The following is a 15,658-nucleotide window of genomic DNA, read 5'->3' as shown; positions in this document are numbered from 1 at the left end:
TGTTTTGTCATATTACCAGAGTTGGTTTTCTGTTCCTTCTTATTTGGGTGGGCTCTGTCAGAGGGAATGTCTAGGGCTCAAGGCTGTTGTTCAAATTCTTTTGTCCCACACGGTGTTCCCTTGATGTAGTACTCTGCCCATTTTTCTAGGGATGTGGCTTCCTGAGAGCCAAGCTGTAGTGATTGTTATCTCTCTTTTAAATCTAGCCACCCAGCAGGTTTACCAGGCTCTGGGTTGGTACTGGGGGTTGTCTGCACAGAGTCCTGTGATGTGAACCGTCTGTGGGTCTCTCAGCCATGGATACCAGCATAGCATTTGGGCTGTCTCCTGGGTCCTGCAGGAGCAATCTGCTTTCTTCTGTGGATATGTGGGTTCCCTCAGCTTTCCTGACTTACTTGTGCGGTGGTTCTGGAGTAAGAGTTCATAATGTGAGACTCCACATGCTCCTCTGTTCATCTGAGTGGAGCTACAATTTAGTTTTGCCTCCCATCTGCCATGATCCCCTTTTGCCCATTTTTAAATTGCAGTATTAGATGTTTTCCTATAGATGTTGTTTGAGCTCCTTATATATTCTGGTTATTAATCCCTTATCAGATCAATAATTTGCAAATATTCTCTCTTATTCTGTGGGTTATCTCTTCACTTTGTTAATTGTTTCCTTCGGTGTGCAGAAGGTTTATAACTTGATGTGATCCCATTTGTTCATTTTTGCCTTGGTTTCCTGTGCTTGTGGGGTATTCCTTAAGAAATTTTTGCCCAGAACAATGTCCTGGAGAGCTTCCCCAATGTTGTCTTGTAGGAGTTTCATAGTTTGATGTCTTAGATTTAAGTCTCTAATTGATTTTAATTTGATTTTTGTATATGGCGAGAGATAGGGGTCTAGTTTCATTTTTCTGCATAAAGATATTCAGTTTTCTGGCACCATTTATTGAAAAGACTGTCTTTTCTCCAGTGTACATTCTTGGCACCTTTTTTGAAAGTTAGTTCACTGTAAGTATGTGGATTATTTTCTGTTTCATTGGTCTCTGTTTTATGTCAGTACCATACTGTTTTGGTTACTATAGCTCTGTGTTACAATTTGAAATCAGGCAATATGATTTTTCTAGTTTTGTTCATTTTGCTCAGGACAGCTTTGGCTATTCTGGGTCTTTTTTGGTTTCATATAAATTTTTGGATGATTCTTTTTCTATTTCTGTGAAAAATGTTATTGGTATCTTGATAAGGGTTGCATTAGATCTGTAGATTGCTTTGGGAAGCATGGACATTTTAGCAATATATTGACTCTTTCAGTTCATGAGTATGGAATACCTTTCCATCTTTTGTCTCCTCTTCACTTTCTTCAATAAATGTTTTGTAGTTTTCATTACAGAGATCTTTTACTTCTTTGGTTAAGTTACTTCCTATGTATTTAATTTCATTTACAGCTATTGTAAATGGAATTACTTTATTGATTTCTTTTTCAGATTGTTTGCTGTTGGCATATAGAAATGCTGTGGATTTTTATATATTGATTTTGTATCCTAGAATTTTACTAAATTTGTTTATGAGATCTAACAGTTTTCTTGTGGACTCTCTAGGTTTTTTTCAAATATAAGATTATATTATCTACAAACAAGGATAGTTTTACTTCTTCCTTTTCAATTTGGATGCTCTTTATTTCTTTCTCTTGTCTGATTGCTCCAGCTAAGACTTTTAGTGCTGTGTTGAATAACAGAGGTGAAAGTGGGCATCCTTGTCTTGCTCTAGATCTTAGAAGAAATTCTTTTGGTTTTTCCTCATTCAGTATGATACTAGTTATAGGTCTGTTGTATATGGCTTTTACTATGTTGAGGTATGTTCCTTCTATACCCAGTTTCTATGTCTGGGTGCTTTAGTGTTGGGTGCATATATAGTTACAATTGTTATATCATCTTTCTAAATTGACCTCTTTATCATTATATTATAACCTTCTTTGTAACTTTTTACAGTTTTTGTCCTGAAATCTATTTTCTCTGATATAAGTGTAGCTATTCATTTTCTGTTTCGGTTTCCACTGGCATGAAATATCTTTTTCCATCCCTTTATATTTTAGTCTATGTGTGTCTTTATATGTAAAATGTGTTTCTTGTAGGCAACAGATTGTTAGGTCTTGCTTTTAAAAGATTCCATTCAGGCACTCTGTCTTTTGACTGGAGAGTTTAGTCCATTTACCTTCAATGTTCTTATTGGTAAGTAGGAACTTACTTCTGCCACTTTGTTATTTGTTTTCTGGATGTTTCGTGGTCTTGTCTTCCTTCTTTCTTCCTGTCTTCTTTTTAGTGAAGGTGATTTTCTCTGATGGCCTGTTTTAATTTCTTGCTTTACATTTTCTGTGTATCTGTTGTATGTCTTTTGACTAGAAGTTACTATGATGCTTGCAAATAATATCTTATAACCCAATTGTTTCCCCTCAGCTTTTAAGTTCAGGGGTACATTTGTGGGATGTGTGGGTTTGTTACATAGGTAAACATGTGCCATGGTGGTTTGCTACACAGATCATCCCATCACCTAGGTTTTAAGCCCAGCATCCATTAGCTATTCTTCCTGAGGATCTCCATCCCTGACAGGACCCAGTTTGTGTTGTTACCCCTCGTGTCGATGTGTTTTCATCATTCATCTTCTCACTTATAAATGAAAACATGCAGTATTTGGTTTTCTGTCCCTGAGTTAGTTTGCTGAGGATAATGTCTTCCAGCTGCATCCATGTCCCTACAGAGGACATGATCTTATTCTTTTTATGGCTGTATAGTATTCCATGGTGTATATGTATCACATTTTCTATATCCAGTCTGTCATTGGTGGGCATTTAGGTTAATTCTATGTCTTTGCTATTGTGAATAGTGCTGCAAAGAACATATGGATGCATGTATCTTATTAAAGAATGATTTATATTCCTTTGGGTATATACCCAGTAATAAAATTGCTAGGTCAAATGGTATTTCTGCTTCTAGGTCCTTGGGAAGTCCCCACACTCTTCCACAGTGGTTGAACTAATTTCCACTCATACTAAAAGTGCAAAAGCATTCTCTTTTCTCTGCAACCTCATCAGCATCTGTTGTATTTTGACCTTTTAATAGCCATTCTGACTTGCATAAGATGTATCTCATTGTGGTTTTGATTTGCATTTCTCTAATGATCAGTGATATTGAGCTTTTTCTTCATGTGTTTTTTGGCCACATGCATGTCTTCTTTTGAGAGGTGTCTGTTCATGTCTGTTGCCCACTTTTTAATGGGGTTGTTTGTTTTTTTTCTTGTCAATTTAAGGTACTTGTAGACTCTGGATATTAGGCCTTTGTCAAATGGATAGATTACAAAAGTTTTCTCCCATTCTGTAGGTTGTTTGTTCACTCTGATGATAGTTTCTTTTGCTGTGCCAATTTTTGCTTTTATTGCAATTGCTTTTGGCATTTTCCTCATGAAATATTTACCCATGCCTATGTCCTAAATGGTATTGCCTATGTCCTAAATTGTATTGCCTATATTTTCTTCTGGAGTTTTTATAGTTTTTAGTTTATAGTTTTATAGTTTATAGTTTTTATAGTTTTTATAGTTTTGGGTTTTACATTTAAGTCTTTAATTCATGTTGAGTTAATTTTTGTATATGGTGTAAGAAAGGGGTCCAGTTTCAATTTTCTGCATATAGCTAGCCAGTTCTCTCAGCACCATTTATTGAATAGAGACTCCTTTCCTCATTGCTTGCTTTTGTCAGGTTTGTCAAAGATCAGATGGTTGTAGGTGTGTGGTCTGATTTCTGAGTCCTCTATTCTGTTCCATTGGTCTATGTGTCTGTTCTTGTACCAGCACCATGCTGTTTTGGTTACTGTAGCCTTGTAGTATAGTTTGAAGTCAGGTAGTATGATACTTCCAGCTTTGTTCTTTTTTGCTTAGGATTGCCTTGGCTATTTAGGCTCTTTTTTGGTTTCATATGAAGTTTAAAATAGTTTTTTTTCTAATTCTGTGAAGAATGTCAATGGTAGTTTAGTGGGAATAGCATTGAATCTATAAATTGTTTTAGACAGTATCACCATTTTCATAATATTGATTCTTCCTATCCACGAGCATGGAATGTTTGTCCATTTATTTGCGTCCTCTGATTTCTTTGAGCAGTGGTTTGTAGATCCCTTTAAAGAGGTCCTTCACATCCCTTGTTAGCTGTATTTCTAGGTATTTTATTTTTTTGTGGCAGTTGTGAATGGAAGTTCCTTCATGATTTGGCTCTTTGCCTGTTTTTGGTGCATAGGAATACTAGCAATTTTTGCACATTGATTTTGTATCCTGAGACTTTGCTGAAGTTGCTTATCAGTTTAAGGAGCATTTGGGCTGAGACAGTGGGGTTTTCTAGATACAGGATTAGGTCATCTTCAAAAAAACAAAGATAATCTGACTTGCTTTCTTCCTATTTGAATACCCTGTCTTTCTTTCTCTTGCCTGATTTGCCTGGCCAGAATTTCTAATACTATGTTGAATAGGAGTGGTGAAAGTGGGCATCCTTTTCTTGTGCCGGTTTTCAAGTGGAATGCTTCCAGCTTTTGCCCATTCAGTATGATATTGGCTATGGGTTTGTCATAGATGGCTCTTATTATTTTGAAGTATGTTTCTTCAATACCTAGTTTGAGAGTTTTTAACATGAAGGGATGTGAATTTTATCAAAGGCCTACTGTGTGCCTATTGAGATAATCATGTGTTTTTTGTCTTTGGTTTTGTTTTTGTGATGAATCACATTTATTGATATGCATATGCTGAACCAACCTTGTATCCCAGGGATGAAGGCAACTTGGTCGTGGTGGCTAAGCTTTTTGATGTGCTGCAGGATTTGGTTTGCCAATATTTTGTTGATAATTTTTGCATTGAGGTTTATCAAGGTTATTGGCTTGAAGTTTCCTTTTTTTGTTGTATCTCTGCCAGATGTCAGTCTCAGGATAATGCTGGCCTCATAGAATGAGTTAAGGAGGAGTCCCTTTTTTTCAATTTTTTTGGAATAGTTTCAGTAGAAATGGCTCCAGCTCTTCTTTGTATCTCTGGTAGAATGTAGCTGTATATCTCTCTGGTCCTAGGCTTTTATTTATTGGTAGGCTATTTATTACTGCCTAAATTTCAGAACTCGTTATTGGTCTATTCAGGGATTCAATTTCTTTCCAGTTCAGTTTTGGGAGGATGTATGTGTCCAGAAATTTATCCATTTCTTCTAGATTTTCTAGTTCATATGCATAAAGATGTTTATAATATTCTCTGATGGCTATTTGTGTTCCTGTGGCATCAGTGGTGATATCCACCTTGTCATTTCTGATTGTGTTTATTTGATTCTTCTCCCTTTTCCTCTTTGTTAGACTAGCTAGCTGTCTATCTATTTTATTAATTTTTTTCAAAACACTGGCTCCTGGATTGATTCATTAATTTTTCTTGAAAGTATTTTTTTTTGTCTTTATCTCCTTCAGTTTAGTTCAGCTCTGATCTTGGTTATTTCTTGTGTTCTGCTAGTTTTGGGGTTTGTTTGCTCTTGGTTCTCTAATTCTTTTAGTTGTGATGTTAGGATGTCAATTTGAGATCTTTCTAGCTTTTTGATGTGGGCATTTAGTGCTATAAATGTCCCACTTAACACTGCTTTAACTGTGTCCCAGAGATTCTGGTACATTGTCTCTTTGTTATTAGTAGTTTTAAAGAACTTCTTGATTTCTGCCTTAATTTCATTATCTACCCAGGAGTCATTCAGGAGCAGGTTGTTCAATTTCCATGTAGTTGCATTGAGTAAATTCTTAATCTTGAGTTCTAATTTGATTGTGCTGTGGTCTGAGAGACTGTTTGCTATAATTTCAGTTCTTTCGCATTTGGTGAGGAGTGTTTTACTTCCAATTATGTGATGAATTTGGAGTAAGTGCCATGTGGCAATGAGAAGAATGCATATTCTCTTGTTTTGGGTGAAAAGTCCTGTAGATACCTATCAAGTCCACTTGAGCCAGAGCTGAGTTCAGGTCTTGAGTATCTTAATTTTTTATCTCGATGATGTATCTAATATTGTCAGTGGAGTGTTAAACTCTTCCACTATTATTGTATTGTGTGGGACTCTAAGTCTCTTTGAGGATCTCTAAGAACTTGCTTTATGAGTGTGGGTGCTCCTGTATTGGGTGCATATATATTTAAGATAGCTCTTCTTGTTGAATTGAGCCCTTTACCATTACATAATGCCCTTCTTTGTCTTTTTTTCACCTTTGTTGGTTTAAATTCTGTTTTGTCAGAAACTAGGATTGCACCCCATGCTTTTTTCCATTTTCCATTTTCTTGGTAAAATTTCCTTCATCCCTTTATTTTGAACCTATGTGCATCTTTGCAGGTGAGATGGGTCTCTTGAAGACAGCATACTGATGGCTCTTGGCTCTTTATCCAGCTTGCCATTCTGTGTCTTTAAATTGGGGCATTTAGCCCATTTACATTTAAGATTAGTATTGTGATGTGTGAATTTGATCCATCATTGTTACGGTGGCCAGTTATTTTGCAGACTTGTTTATTTGGTTGCTTCATAGTGTCACTGGTCTGTGGAATTCAGCCTGTTTTTGTAGTGGGTGGTAACAGTTTTTCCTTTCTTATTTAGTGTTTCTTTCAGGAGCTCTTACAAGCCTGGCCTGGTGGTGATGAATTCTCTCAGCATTTGCTTGTCTGAAAAGGATCTTATTTCTCCTTCACTTATGAAGCTTAGGTTTGATTGGATATGAAATTCTGGGTTGGAAATTCTTTTCTTTAAGAATGTTGAATATTGACCCCCAATCTCTTCTGGCTTGTAGGGTTTCGGCTGGGAAATCTGCTGTTAGTCTGATGGGCTTCCCTTTGTAGGTGACCTGGCCTTTCTCTCTGGCTGCCCTTAACATTTTTTTTTCTCTCATTTCCACCTTGGAGGATCTGATAATTATGTGTTTTGGGGTTGACCTTCTCATGGGTTTCTTACTGGGGTTCTCTGCAGTTCCTCAATTTGAATGTTGGTCTGTCTTGCTACATTGGGGAACTTCTCCTAGATGATATCCTAAAGTATGTTTCCAATTTTGTTCCATTCTCCCTATCTCTTTCAGGTGCTCCAATCAATTGTAGGTTTGGTCCCTTTACATAATCCCATATTTCTCAGAGATTTTGTTCATTCCTTTTTATTTTTTTCTCCATTCTTGTCTGTTTGACTTATTTCAGAAAGATAGTCTTCAAAGCTCTGATAGTCTTTCCTCTGCTTGGTCTAATCTGGTTTGTAAACTGTTGCTACTTGTGATTGCACTGTGAAGTTCTCATGTTGTGTTTTTCAGCACCATCAGGTCAGTTATGTTTCTTTCTAAACTGGCTATTCTGGTTATGAGCTCCTGTATTGCTTTATCATTATTCTTAGCTTTGCATTGGGTTACAACATGCTCCTTTAGCTCAGTGAAGTTCATTATTACCCATCTTCTGAAATCTACTTCTGCCAATTAAGCCATCTCAGCCTCTGCCCAGTTCTATGCCCTTGCTAGAGAGGCATTGTGGTCATTTGGAGGAGAAGAGGCACTCTTGATTTCTGAGTTTTCAGCATTTTTGCATTGATTCTTTCTCATCTTTGTGGGCTTATCTACCTTCAGTTTTTGAGGTTTGCTGGCCTTTGAATAAGGTTTTTGTGGGGTATTTTTTTGTTGATGTTGTTTTTGTTTTCTGTTTGTTTGTCTGTTTGTTTTAACAGGCCACTCTTCCATAGGACTACTTTGGTTTTCTGGGGGTCCACTTCAGACCCTAGTTGCCTTGGTTTTTCCCATACCTGGAGATGTCACCAGTGAAGCCTGGGAAACAGCAAAGAGGGCAGCCTGATCGTTCATCTGGAAACTTTGTTCCAGGTGGGTACTGACTTGTTGCCAGCCCAAGCATGCCTGTAAGAGGTGGCAGGAGACCCCTGTTAGGAGTTCTCACCAAGTCACAAGGAATGGGATCAGGGAACCTGCTTAAAGATGCAGTCTGGCTACTTCTTTGTAGAGCAGGTGTCCTGTGTTGTTGGTGGGGGGACCCTTCCTTGTCTAGACCATTTGGGTTCCTCAAAGCCTGGAATGGCTGCATCTATTGAACCACAGAGATGGCAGCTGCCCCTCCCCACTGGGAGCTCTATCACAGGGAGAGATCAGAGCTCTATCCGTGGCTGGATTGGCTGAAGCCCCCACAGAGAAGTCATGCCCAGTGAGGAGGAATGGATTGGGTTCCCTCTTAAGGAATCAGTCTGACCACAGTCTGGTAAGGCAACTGTGCCGCGTTTTGGGGAACATTTCCTTGTCCAGGCTGTTTGGGTTCTCCAACACTGGCAGGCTGGAATGGCTGAGTCTATCAAACTTCAGAGATGGTAACCACCCCTTTCTCTGGAAACTCAGTCACCTCTCAGGCAGATTTCAGCCTACTGCCATTGGCTAGCTGGAATTGCAAGCCAGTGGTTCTCATCTTGTGAGGTGATGTGGAAGTGGGGCCCACAGAACAGTGCTGCTTGGCTCCCTGGATTCAGTCCCCTTCCTAGTGATACGTATAGACAGATCTTCCACCTTGCTGGAGATCCTGGGGATGGAGAATGTAAAACTCCTGGGTCTCTGTGTGTGCCTGAGTGGTTGCTCTGCCAAGACTTCACAGAGCCCTGTGTAGCAGACCCAAGGCCCTAGTGGTGTGGGCTCATGAGGGGATCCCCTGATCAGTGGGTTGCAAAGCTCTGTGGAGAAGTGTGGTTTCCTGGGCCAGGCTGCACAATCACTCACTGCTTCCCTTGGCTGGGGGTGAGGGTTTCTTTGGCTGTGTGCCACTCCTGGGTGGGCCATCACCCCCTGCTTTTCTTTGAGTTGTTTGCCTAGTCAGTTCTAATGTGAGAACCTGGATATTTCAGTTGAAGATCCTGGATTCACTTGTTTTTTCATTCCTCTCTGTGAGTGCCACAGACTGCAGCTGCTTCTAATTGATCATCTTGACCTCCAATCCCAAATTTTAAACCGATGACAAATTAATAATGAATGCATAAGAAAGCCAAAGAGAAAACTGATACAACTCTTTAAATTCATTCCACTGTTGTTTCTAATTATATTTTATTGTACTATTTCTTAAAGTTGTTGTAGTTATTATTTTTGATTGGTTCATCTTTTAGTCTTACTACTCAAGATATGAGTATCTTATATATCACAGTTATGGTGTTATAATATTCTATTTTTCTATATATTTAGTTTTGTACCTTCAGATGATTTCTTATTGCTCATTAATGTCCTTTTCTTTCAGATTGAAGAACTCCCTTTAGCATTTTTTTGTAGGATGGGTCTGGTGTTGATGAAATCTCTCAGCTTTTGTTTGTTTTTTTTTGTTTGTTTGTTTCTTTGTTTGTTTTGAGACAGAGTCTCACTCTGTTGCTAGGCTGGAGTGCAGTGGCATGATCTCAGCTCACTGCAACCTCCGCCTGCTGGGTTCAAGTGATTCTCATGCCTCAGCCTCCCGAGTAGCTGGGATTACAGGTATGCACCACCACACCCAGCTGATTTTTGTATTTTTAGTAGAGACGGGGTTTCACCATGTTGGGCAGGATGGTCTCAATCTCCTGACCTCATGATCCACCCACCTTGGCCTCCCAAAGTGCTGGGATTACAGGCATGAGCCAGCGCACCCAGCCCTTTTGTTTGTTTTTATTTCTCCTTCATGTTTGAAGGATACTTTTGCCAGATATACTATTCTAGAATAAAATATTTTTCCTTCAGCACTGAAATAGTCATGCCACTCTCTACTAGCCTGTAAGTTTTCCACTGAGGAGTTTGCTGCTAGACATATTGGAGCTCCTTTGTATATCATTTGTTTGATTTCTCTTGCTGCTTTTAGGATCATTTCTTTACCTTTGACTTTTGGGAGTTTGACTATTCAACGTCTTTGGGTAGTCTTGTTTGGATTAAATCTGCTTGATGTTTTATAATCTTCTTGTACTTAAATATTTATGTCTTTAGGTTCAGGAAGTTCTCTTTTATTATTTTGAAAAACCTTTCTACTCTTATTTCTCCCTCTACCTTCTTTTTAAGGCCAATAATTCTTAGATTTGCCCTTTTGAGGCTATTTTCTAGATCTTGTAGGCATCCTTCATTTTTCTTATTCTTTCTTCTTTTGTCTCCGCCGACTGTGTATTTTCAAATAGCCTGTTTTCAAGCTCATGAATCATTTCTTTTTCTTGATCGATTCTGCTGTTAAGAGATTCTGACGCATTCTTCTATATGTCAATTGCATTTTTCAGCTCCAGAATTTCTGCTTGAGTCTTTTTAATTATTTCAATCTCTTTGTTAAAGTTATCTGATAGGATTCTGAATTTCTTCTCTCTGTTATCTTGAATTTCATTGGGTTTCCTCAAAACGGCTATTCTGAATTCTCTGTCTGAGGTCACATATCTCTGTTTCTCTGAAATTGTTCACTAGTGCTTTATTTAGTTCATTTGGTGAGGTCATGTTTTTCCAGATGGTTTTGATGTTTGTGGATGTTCATTGGTGTCTGGGCATTGAAGAGTTAGTTATTATAGTCTTTGCCTTCTGGGCTTGTTTGTACCCATCCTTCTTGAGAAAGCTTTCCAAGTATTCAAAAGGATTTGGGTGTTGTGATCTAAGTCTTTGGTTACTACTGCCATATCTGCATTAGGGGATGCCCCAAGCCCAGTAACACCATGGCTCTTGCAGATTCATATAGGTACCACCTTGGTGGTCTTGGGTAAGATCCAGTAGAAATCCCTCAATTGCTAGGCAGAGACTTTTGTTCTCTTCTCCTACTTTCTCCCAAACAAAGTCTCTCTCTCCATGATGAGCTTCATGGACTTGGTTGTGGGGTGATACAAACACCCCTGTGGCCACCACCACTGGGACCGTGCCAGGTTAGACTCAAAGGCATCACAGCACTGGGGCTCATCCAAAACTTACAGTGACCACTGCATGGCTACCACTTATGTTCACTTAATGCCCATGGGCTCTACAGTAAGCAGATGGAAAATCCAGCCAGGCTTGTGTCTTTCCCTTCAAGACATAAGTTTCCCTGGCCCCAGGTAGATCCACAGGTGCTGTTCAGGAGCTAGGACCTGGAGTCAGGAACCTTAGAAATCTAGCTAGTACTCTATTCTACTATTACTGAGCTGGCACCCAAGCTGCAAGACCAAGTCCTTCCCATTCTTTCCTCAAGCAGAGAAGTCTCTCTGCATAGCCACCACCACCACAGGCCCACGGTGAGCACTGCCTGGCAACTGCTGATGTTCACTTACATCCCAGAGGCTCTTTAGTTGGCCTGTGATGAATGCAGCCAGGCCTATGTCTCTTCCTTCAGAGAATTGGGCTCCCCTCTGGCCCAGGGCAGGTTCAGAAATACTGTCCACGAGCCAAGGCCTTGAATCGAGGACTGCAGGATCCCATTGGGTGCTCTACTCCACTGTGGCTTAGCTGATATTATGCTGCAAGGCAAAGTCTCCTTCAATCTTTTCTCTCCTTTCCTCAAGCATAAGAAGCCTCTCACCCTAAACATCACAGCTGGGAATATGCTGGACCACAACTAAAGCCAGCATGGCACTGACTCTGACCAAAGGTGAGACCCAGTACTCATCAAGGTGAGTATGGCCTGTCTACCACTGTTGGTTATTTAGGGCCCAAGGGTACTTTAGTTAGCAGGTGATGAATCCTTCCAGGACTGGGTTCTTAACTCAAGGCAGTGGGTCCCTTCTGGCACAAAGTGTGTCTAGAAATGTCCTCTGGAAGCTAGTGTGTCTGGAATTGGTGGGTTCTTGGTCTCACTGACTTCAAGAATGAAGCCGCGGACCCTCGTGGTGAGTGTTACAGTTCTTAAAGGTGGCGTGTCCGGATTTTGTTCCTTCTGATGTTCAGATGTGTTCAGAGTTTCTTCCTTCTGATGGGTTTGTGGTCTCACTGGCTCAGGAGTGAAGATGCAGACCTTTGCAGTGAGTGTTACAGCTCTTAAGGTGGCATATCTGGAGTTGTTCATTCCTCCCGGGGGGGTGGGGTTCATGGTCTCGCTGGCTTCAGGAGTGAAGCTGCAGACCTTCGCAGTGAGTGTTATAGCTCATAAAGGCAGTATGGACCCAAAGAGTAAGCAGCAGCGAGATTTATTGCAAAGAGCGAAAGAACAAAGCTTCCACAGTGTGGAAGGGGACCCAAGTGGGTTGCCACTGCTGGCTCTGGCAGCCTGCTTTTATTCTCTTATCTGGCCCCACCCACGTCCTGCTGACCTGCTGATTGGTCCATTTTACAGAGAGCCGATTGGTCTGTTTTACAGAGAGCTGATTGCTCCATTTTGAAAGAGTGCTGATTGGTGCGTTTACTATCCCTGAGCTAGACACAAAAGTTCTCCATGTCCCCACTAGATTAGCTAGATAAAGAGTGTCAACTGGTGTATTTACAAACCCTGAGCTAGACACAGAGTGCTGATTGGTGCATTTACAAACCTTGAGCTAGATATAGAGTGCTGATTGGTGCATTCACAATCCCTTAGCTAGACATAAAGGTTCTCCAAGTCCCCGCCAGATTAACTAGATACAGAGTGCTGATTGGTGCATTCACAAACCCTGAGCTAGACACAGGGTGCTGGTTGGTGTGTTTACAAACCTTGAGCTAGATACAGAGTGCTGATTGGTGTATTTACAATCCCTTAGCTAGACATAAAGATTCTCCAAGTCCCCACCAGACTCAGGAGCCCAGCTGGCTTCACCCAGTGGATCCCACACCAGGGCCACAGGTGGAGCTGCCTGCCAGTCCCATGCCGTGCGCCCACACTCCTCAGCCCTTGGGTGGTCGATGGGACTGGACCCTGTGGAGCAGGGGGCAGTGCTTGTTGGGGAGGCTCCAGCCACACAGGAGCCCACAGTGGGGCAGGAGTGGTGGGGGGAGGCTCAGGCGTGGTGGGCTGCAGGTCCTGAGCCCTGCCCCATGAGGAGGCAGCTAAGGCCCGGCGAGAAATTGAGTGCAGCAGCTGCTGGCCCAGGTGCTAAGCCCCTCACTGCCTGGGCCAGCGGGGCCGGCCGGCTGCTCCCAGTGCAGGGCCCACCGAGCCCACACCCACCCGGAACTTACGCTGGCCCACAAGCACCACACGCAGCCCCGGTTCCCACCCGTGCCTCTCCCTCCACACTTCCCTGCAAGCCAAGGGAGCCGGCTCTGGCCTTGGCCAGCCCAGAGAAGGGCTCCCATGGTGCAGTGGCAGGCTGAAGGGCTCCTCAAGCGCGGCCAGAATAGGTGCTGAGGCCGAGGAGGCACCGAGAGCGAGTGAGGGCTGCGAGGGCTGCCAGCACGCTGTCACCTCTCACTAGGGCCTGGAATAGTGGCCTCCCAACCCTTCCTGGTGCCCTGCTCTACTATGGTTGAGCTGGTATTCACGCTGCAAGACAAAGTCCTCTTTACTGTCTTTTCTCCTCTCCTCAAGCAGAAGAAAGGAGTTTCTCCCAGAGCTGTGAGCTGAGCTGTCTAGGGTCGGGGAGGGGTGACACAAGCCCTTGGTCACCCTAGCTGGTGTCTCACTAGGTCATGTGCACCCCAAGTCCAATGGCTTTAATCCCAGCACAGCACCAGGACTTGCCCAGTAATTGCAGACCTTGTGGCCTAGATTGCCTTTCAAGTTTAGTTAGGACCCCAGAGAACCTTATCTAACAGTAGAGGGCTTGCCAGTACTCAGGTTTCAACTGCTGGGATAGACAATCTGCCTCTGGCTATGGCTTATCTAAATGATCCTTCTGTGGGTGCCACTGAGTTCTGCCCTGTGTTGCTTTCTGCTGTGACAGGACAGCACTGAGTTCCAATGCAAAATCCCACAATCACTTTGCTCTCCCTCCCCCAAGCACATACATTCTCTCTGTGTGCCACACAGCTGCCGCCAGGGAATGAGAGAGGGGTGTGTTGCAGGTGATTCAAGACTATGTTTTCTACCCCCTTCAGTGCCTCTTTTCTTACTATGATGTTAAAAACAGGTACTGTGATTGCTCACCTGAGTTTTGGATTTTATGAAAGTGGTTTTTGTGTGTGTGTGAATAGTGGTTCAATTTGGTGTTCCCGTGCAGGGGATGATTGATGGAAATTTCTCTTTGGCCATCTTGCTCTGCCTCCCTGTAGTCTTGGCTTCCATTATTTCTGAGGAGAAATCTACTGTTAATCTTACTGAAGATTGTGTGTGATTCACTTCTCATGTGAGATAAGTAAATTCATTGCTTTTCTCTTATTTTTTCAAGTTTCTATCTGAATAGTTTGATTATGATGTGTCCAGGGTGAATATCTTGGAGTTTATTATTATGTTTCGAATTTGTGGAGATTTTTGACATGTAGCTTTGTGTTTTTCATCAACTTTGGGAAGTTTTTAGCCATTATTTCTTCAATTTTCTTTCTTCCTCATTCTCTCTCTTTTGTACTTCTATAATTACCATATACCAGCCTATGCTAGTATGCTTGATGATGTCTTTTTTTTTTTTTTTGAGATGGAGTCTTGCTCTGTTGTCCAGGCAGTGCAGTGGGTGGGATCTCGGCTCACTGCAACCTCCACCTCCTGGGTTCAAGCGATTATCCTGCCTCAGCTTCCCAAGTAGCTGGGACTACAGGTGCGTGCCACCACGCCTGGCTAGTTTTTTCTATTTTTAGTAGAGGTGGGGTTTCACCATGTTAGCCAGGATGGTCTCAATCTCCTGACCTCATGATCTGCCCGCCTCAGCCTCCCAAAGTGCTGGGATTACAGACATGAAGCACCATGCCCGGCAATGATGTCTTACGTCATCCTGAATTTCTATTTTTTTTTAATGGACTGCTGAATTTCTTTTTTTTAATGTTTCTCTTTACTTATAATCTTTATTATTGTTCTTAGACTTTCCTTTAGTTCTGCAGGCATAAATTCCTTTAGTTCTTCAATGTTTTTTAAAATAGTGAATTCTGAGTCCTTTCCTAGAAAACCAATGTCTGCACTTCAGGGATAATATATATTGACTGCTTGTTTTTTTTCCATGAATGGGCCATACTTTCTCTTTTTTTTCTTTTTTTGTATGTCTTGTAATTTTTTGTTGATAACGAGATGATATGGTTTGGTTCTGTGTACCTAGCCAAATCTCATGTCGAATTGTAATCCCCAATGTTGCAGGTGGGACCTGGTGGGATGTGATTGGATCATGGGAGCAGTTTCTCAGGAATGGCTTAACACCATCCCCTTTGGTGCTGTTCTTGTGATAGTGAGAGAGTTCTCATGAAATCTGATTGTTTAAAAGTATTTATCACCTCCCCCTGCTCTCTCTTCCTCCTGTTCTGGCCATGTGAAATCTTGGGTCCCGCTTCACCTTACACCATGATTATAAGTTTCCTGAGGCCTCCCCAGAAGCAGAAGTCACTATATTTCTTGTACAGCCTGCAGAACCATGAGCGAATTTTTTTAAATAATTACCCAGTCTCAGGTATATATTTATAGTAATACAAAAACAGAGTAATAAGCCAGACATTTCAAAGATAATAATCTGAATTCTGGAATTCAAACTCTGCCTTCCCCAGGGTTAGTTGTTGTTGCTGCTTATAGTTTTGGTTTGCTAGGTAACTTTCTGAACAAATTCTGTAAGGTCTGTATTCTTTTTATGTGTGGTCACTGAAATCTCTATTCTGTTAACTTAATGGTCAGCTAATGATTGGACATAGATTTTTTT

General features: G+C 41.5%; 1 long non-coding RNA gene across 4 annotated transcripts in view; it reads left to right on the top strand.

The window, feature by feature from the left end:
* The window catches only part of LOC115934030 (uncharacterized), a 93,579-nt gene that overhangs the window by 13,077 nt on the left and 64,844 nt on the right, over window positions 1–15,658 (top strand). Inside the window, exons 1-2 of one of the 4 annotated variants that reach the window (XR_008678471.2) lie at window positions 7,712–7,853; window positions 11,483–11,568. The exons of 1 other annotated variant lie outside the window; for it this stretch is intronic. This is a non-coding gene — a long non-coding RNA (uncharacterized lncRNA). Of the gene's footprint in view, window positions 1–7,711; window positions 7,854–11,482; window positions 11,591–15,658 lie in introns of those variants that run through there. 2 more of the 4 variants (XR_010132941.1, XR_008678470.2) reach the window with 2 other exon arrangements.

Source organism: Gorilla gorilla, chromosome 2 (genome assembly GCF_029281585.2).
Source record: "Gorilla gorilla gorilla isolate KB3781 chromosome 2, NHGRI_mGorGor1-v2.1_pri, whole genome shotgun sequence".
Classification (NCBI taxonomy): domain Eukaryota; kingdom Metazoa; phylum Chordata; class Mammalia; order Primates; family Hominidae; genus Gorilla; species Gorilla gorilla.
The sequence above is the reverse complement of the archived record's forward strand: the minus strand, read 5'-3'. Positions and strand labels throughout refer to the sequence as shown.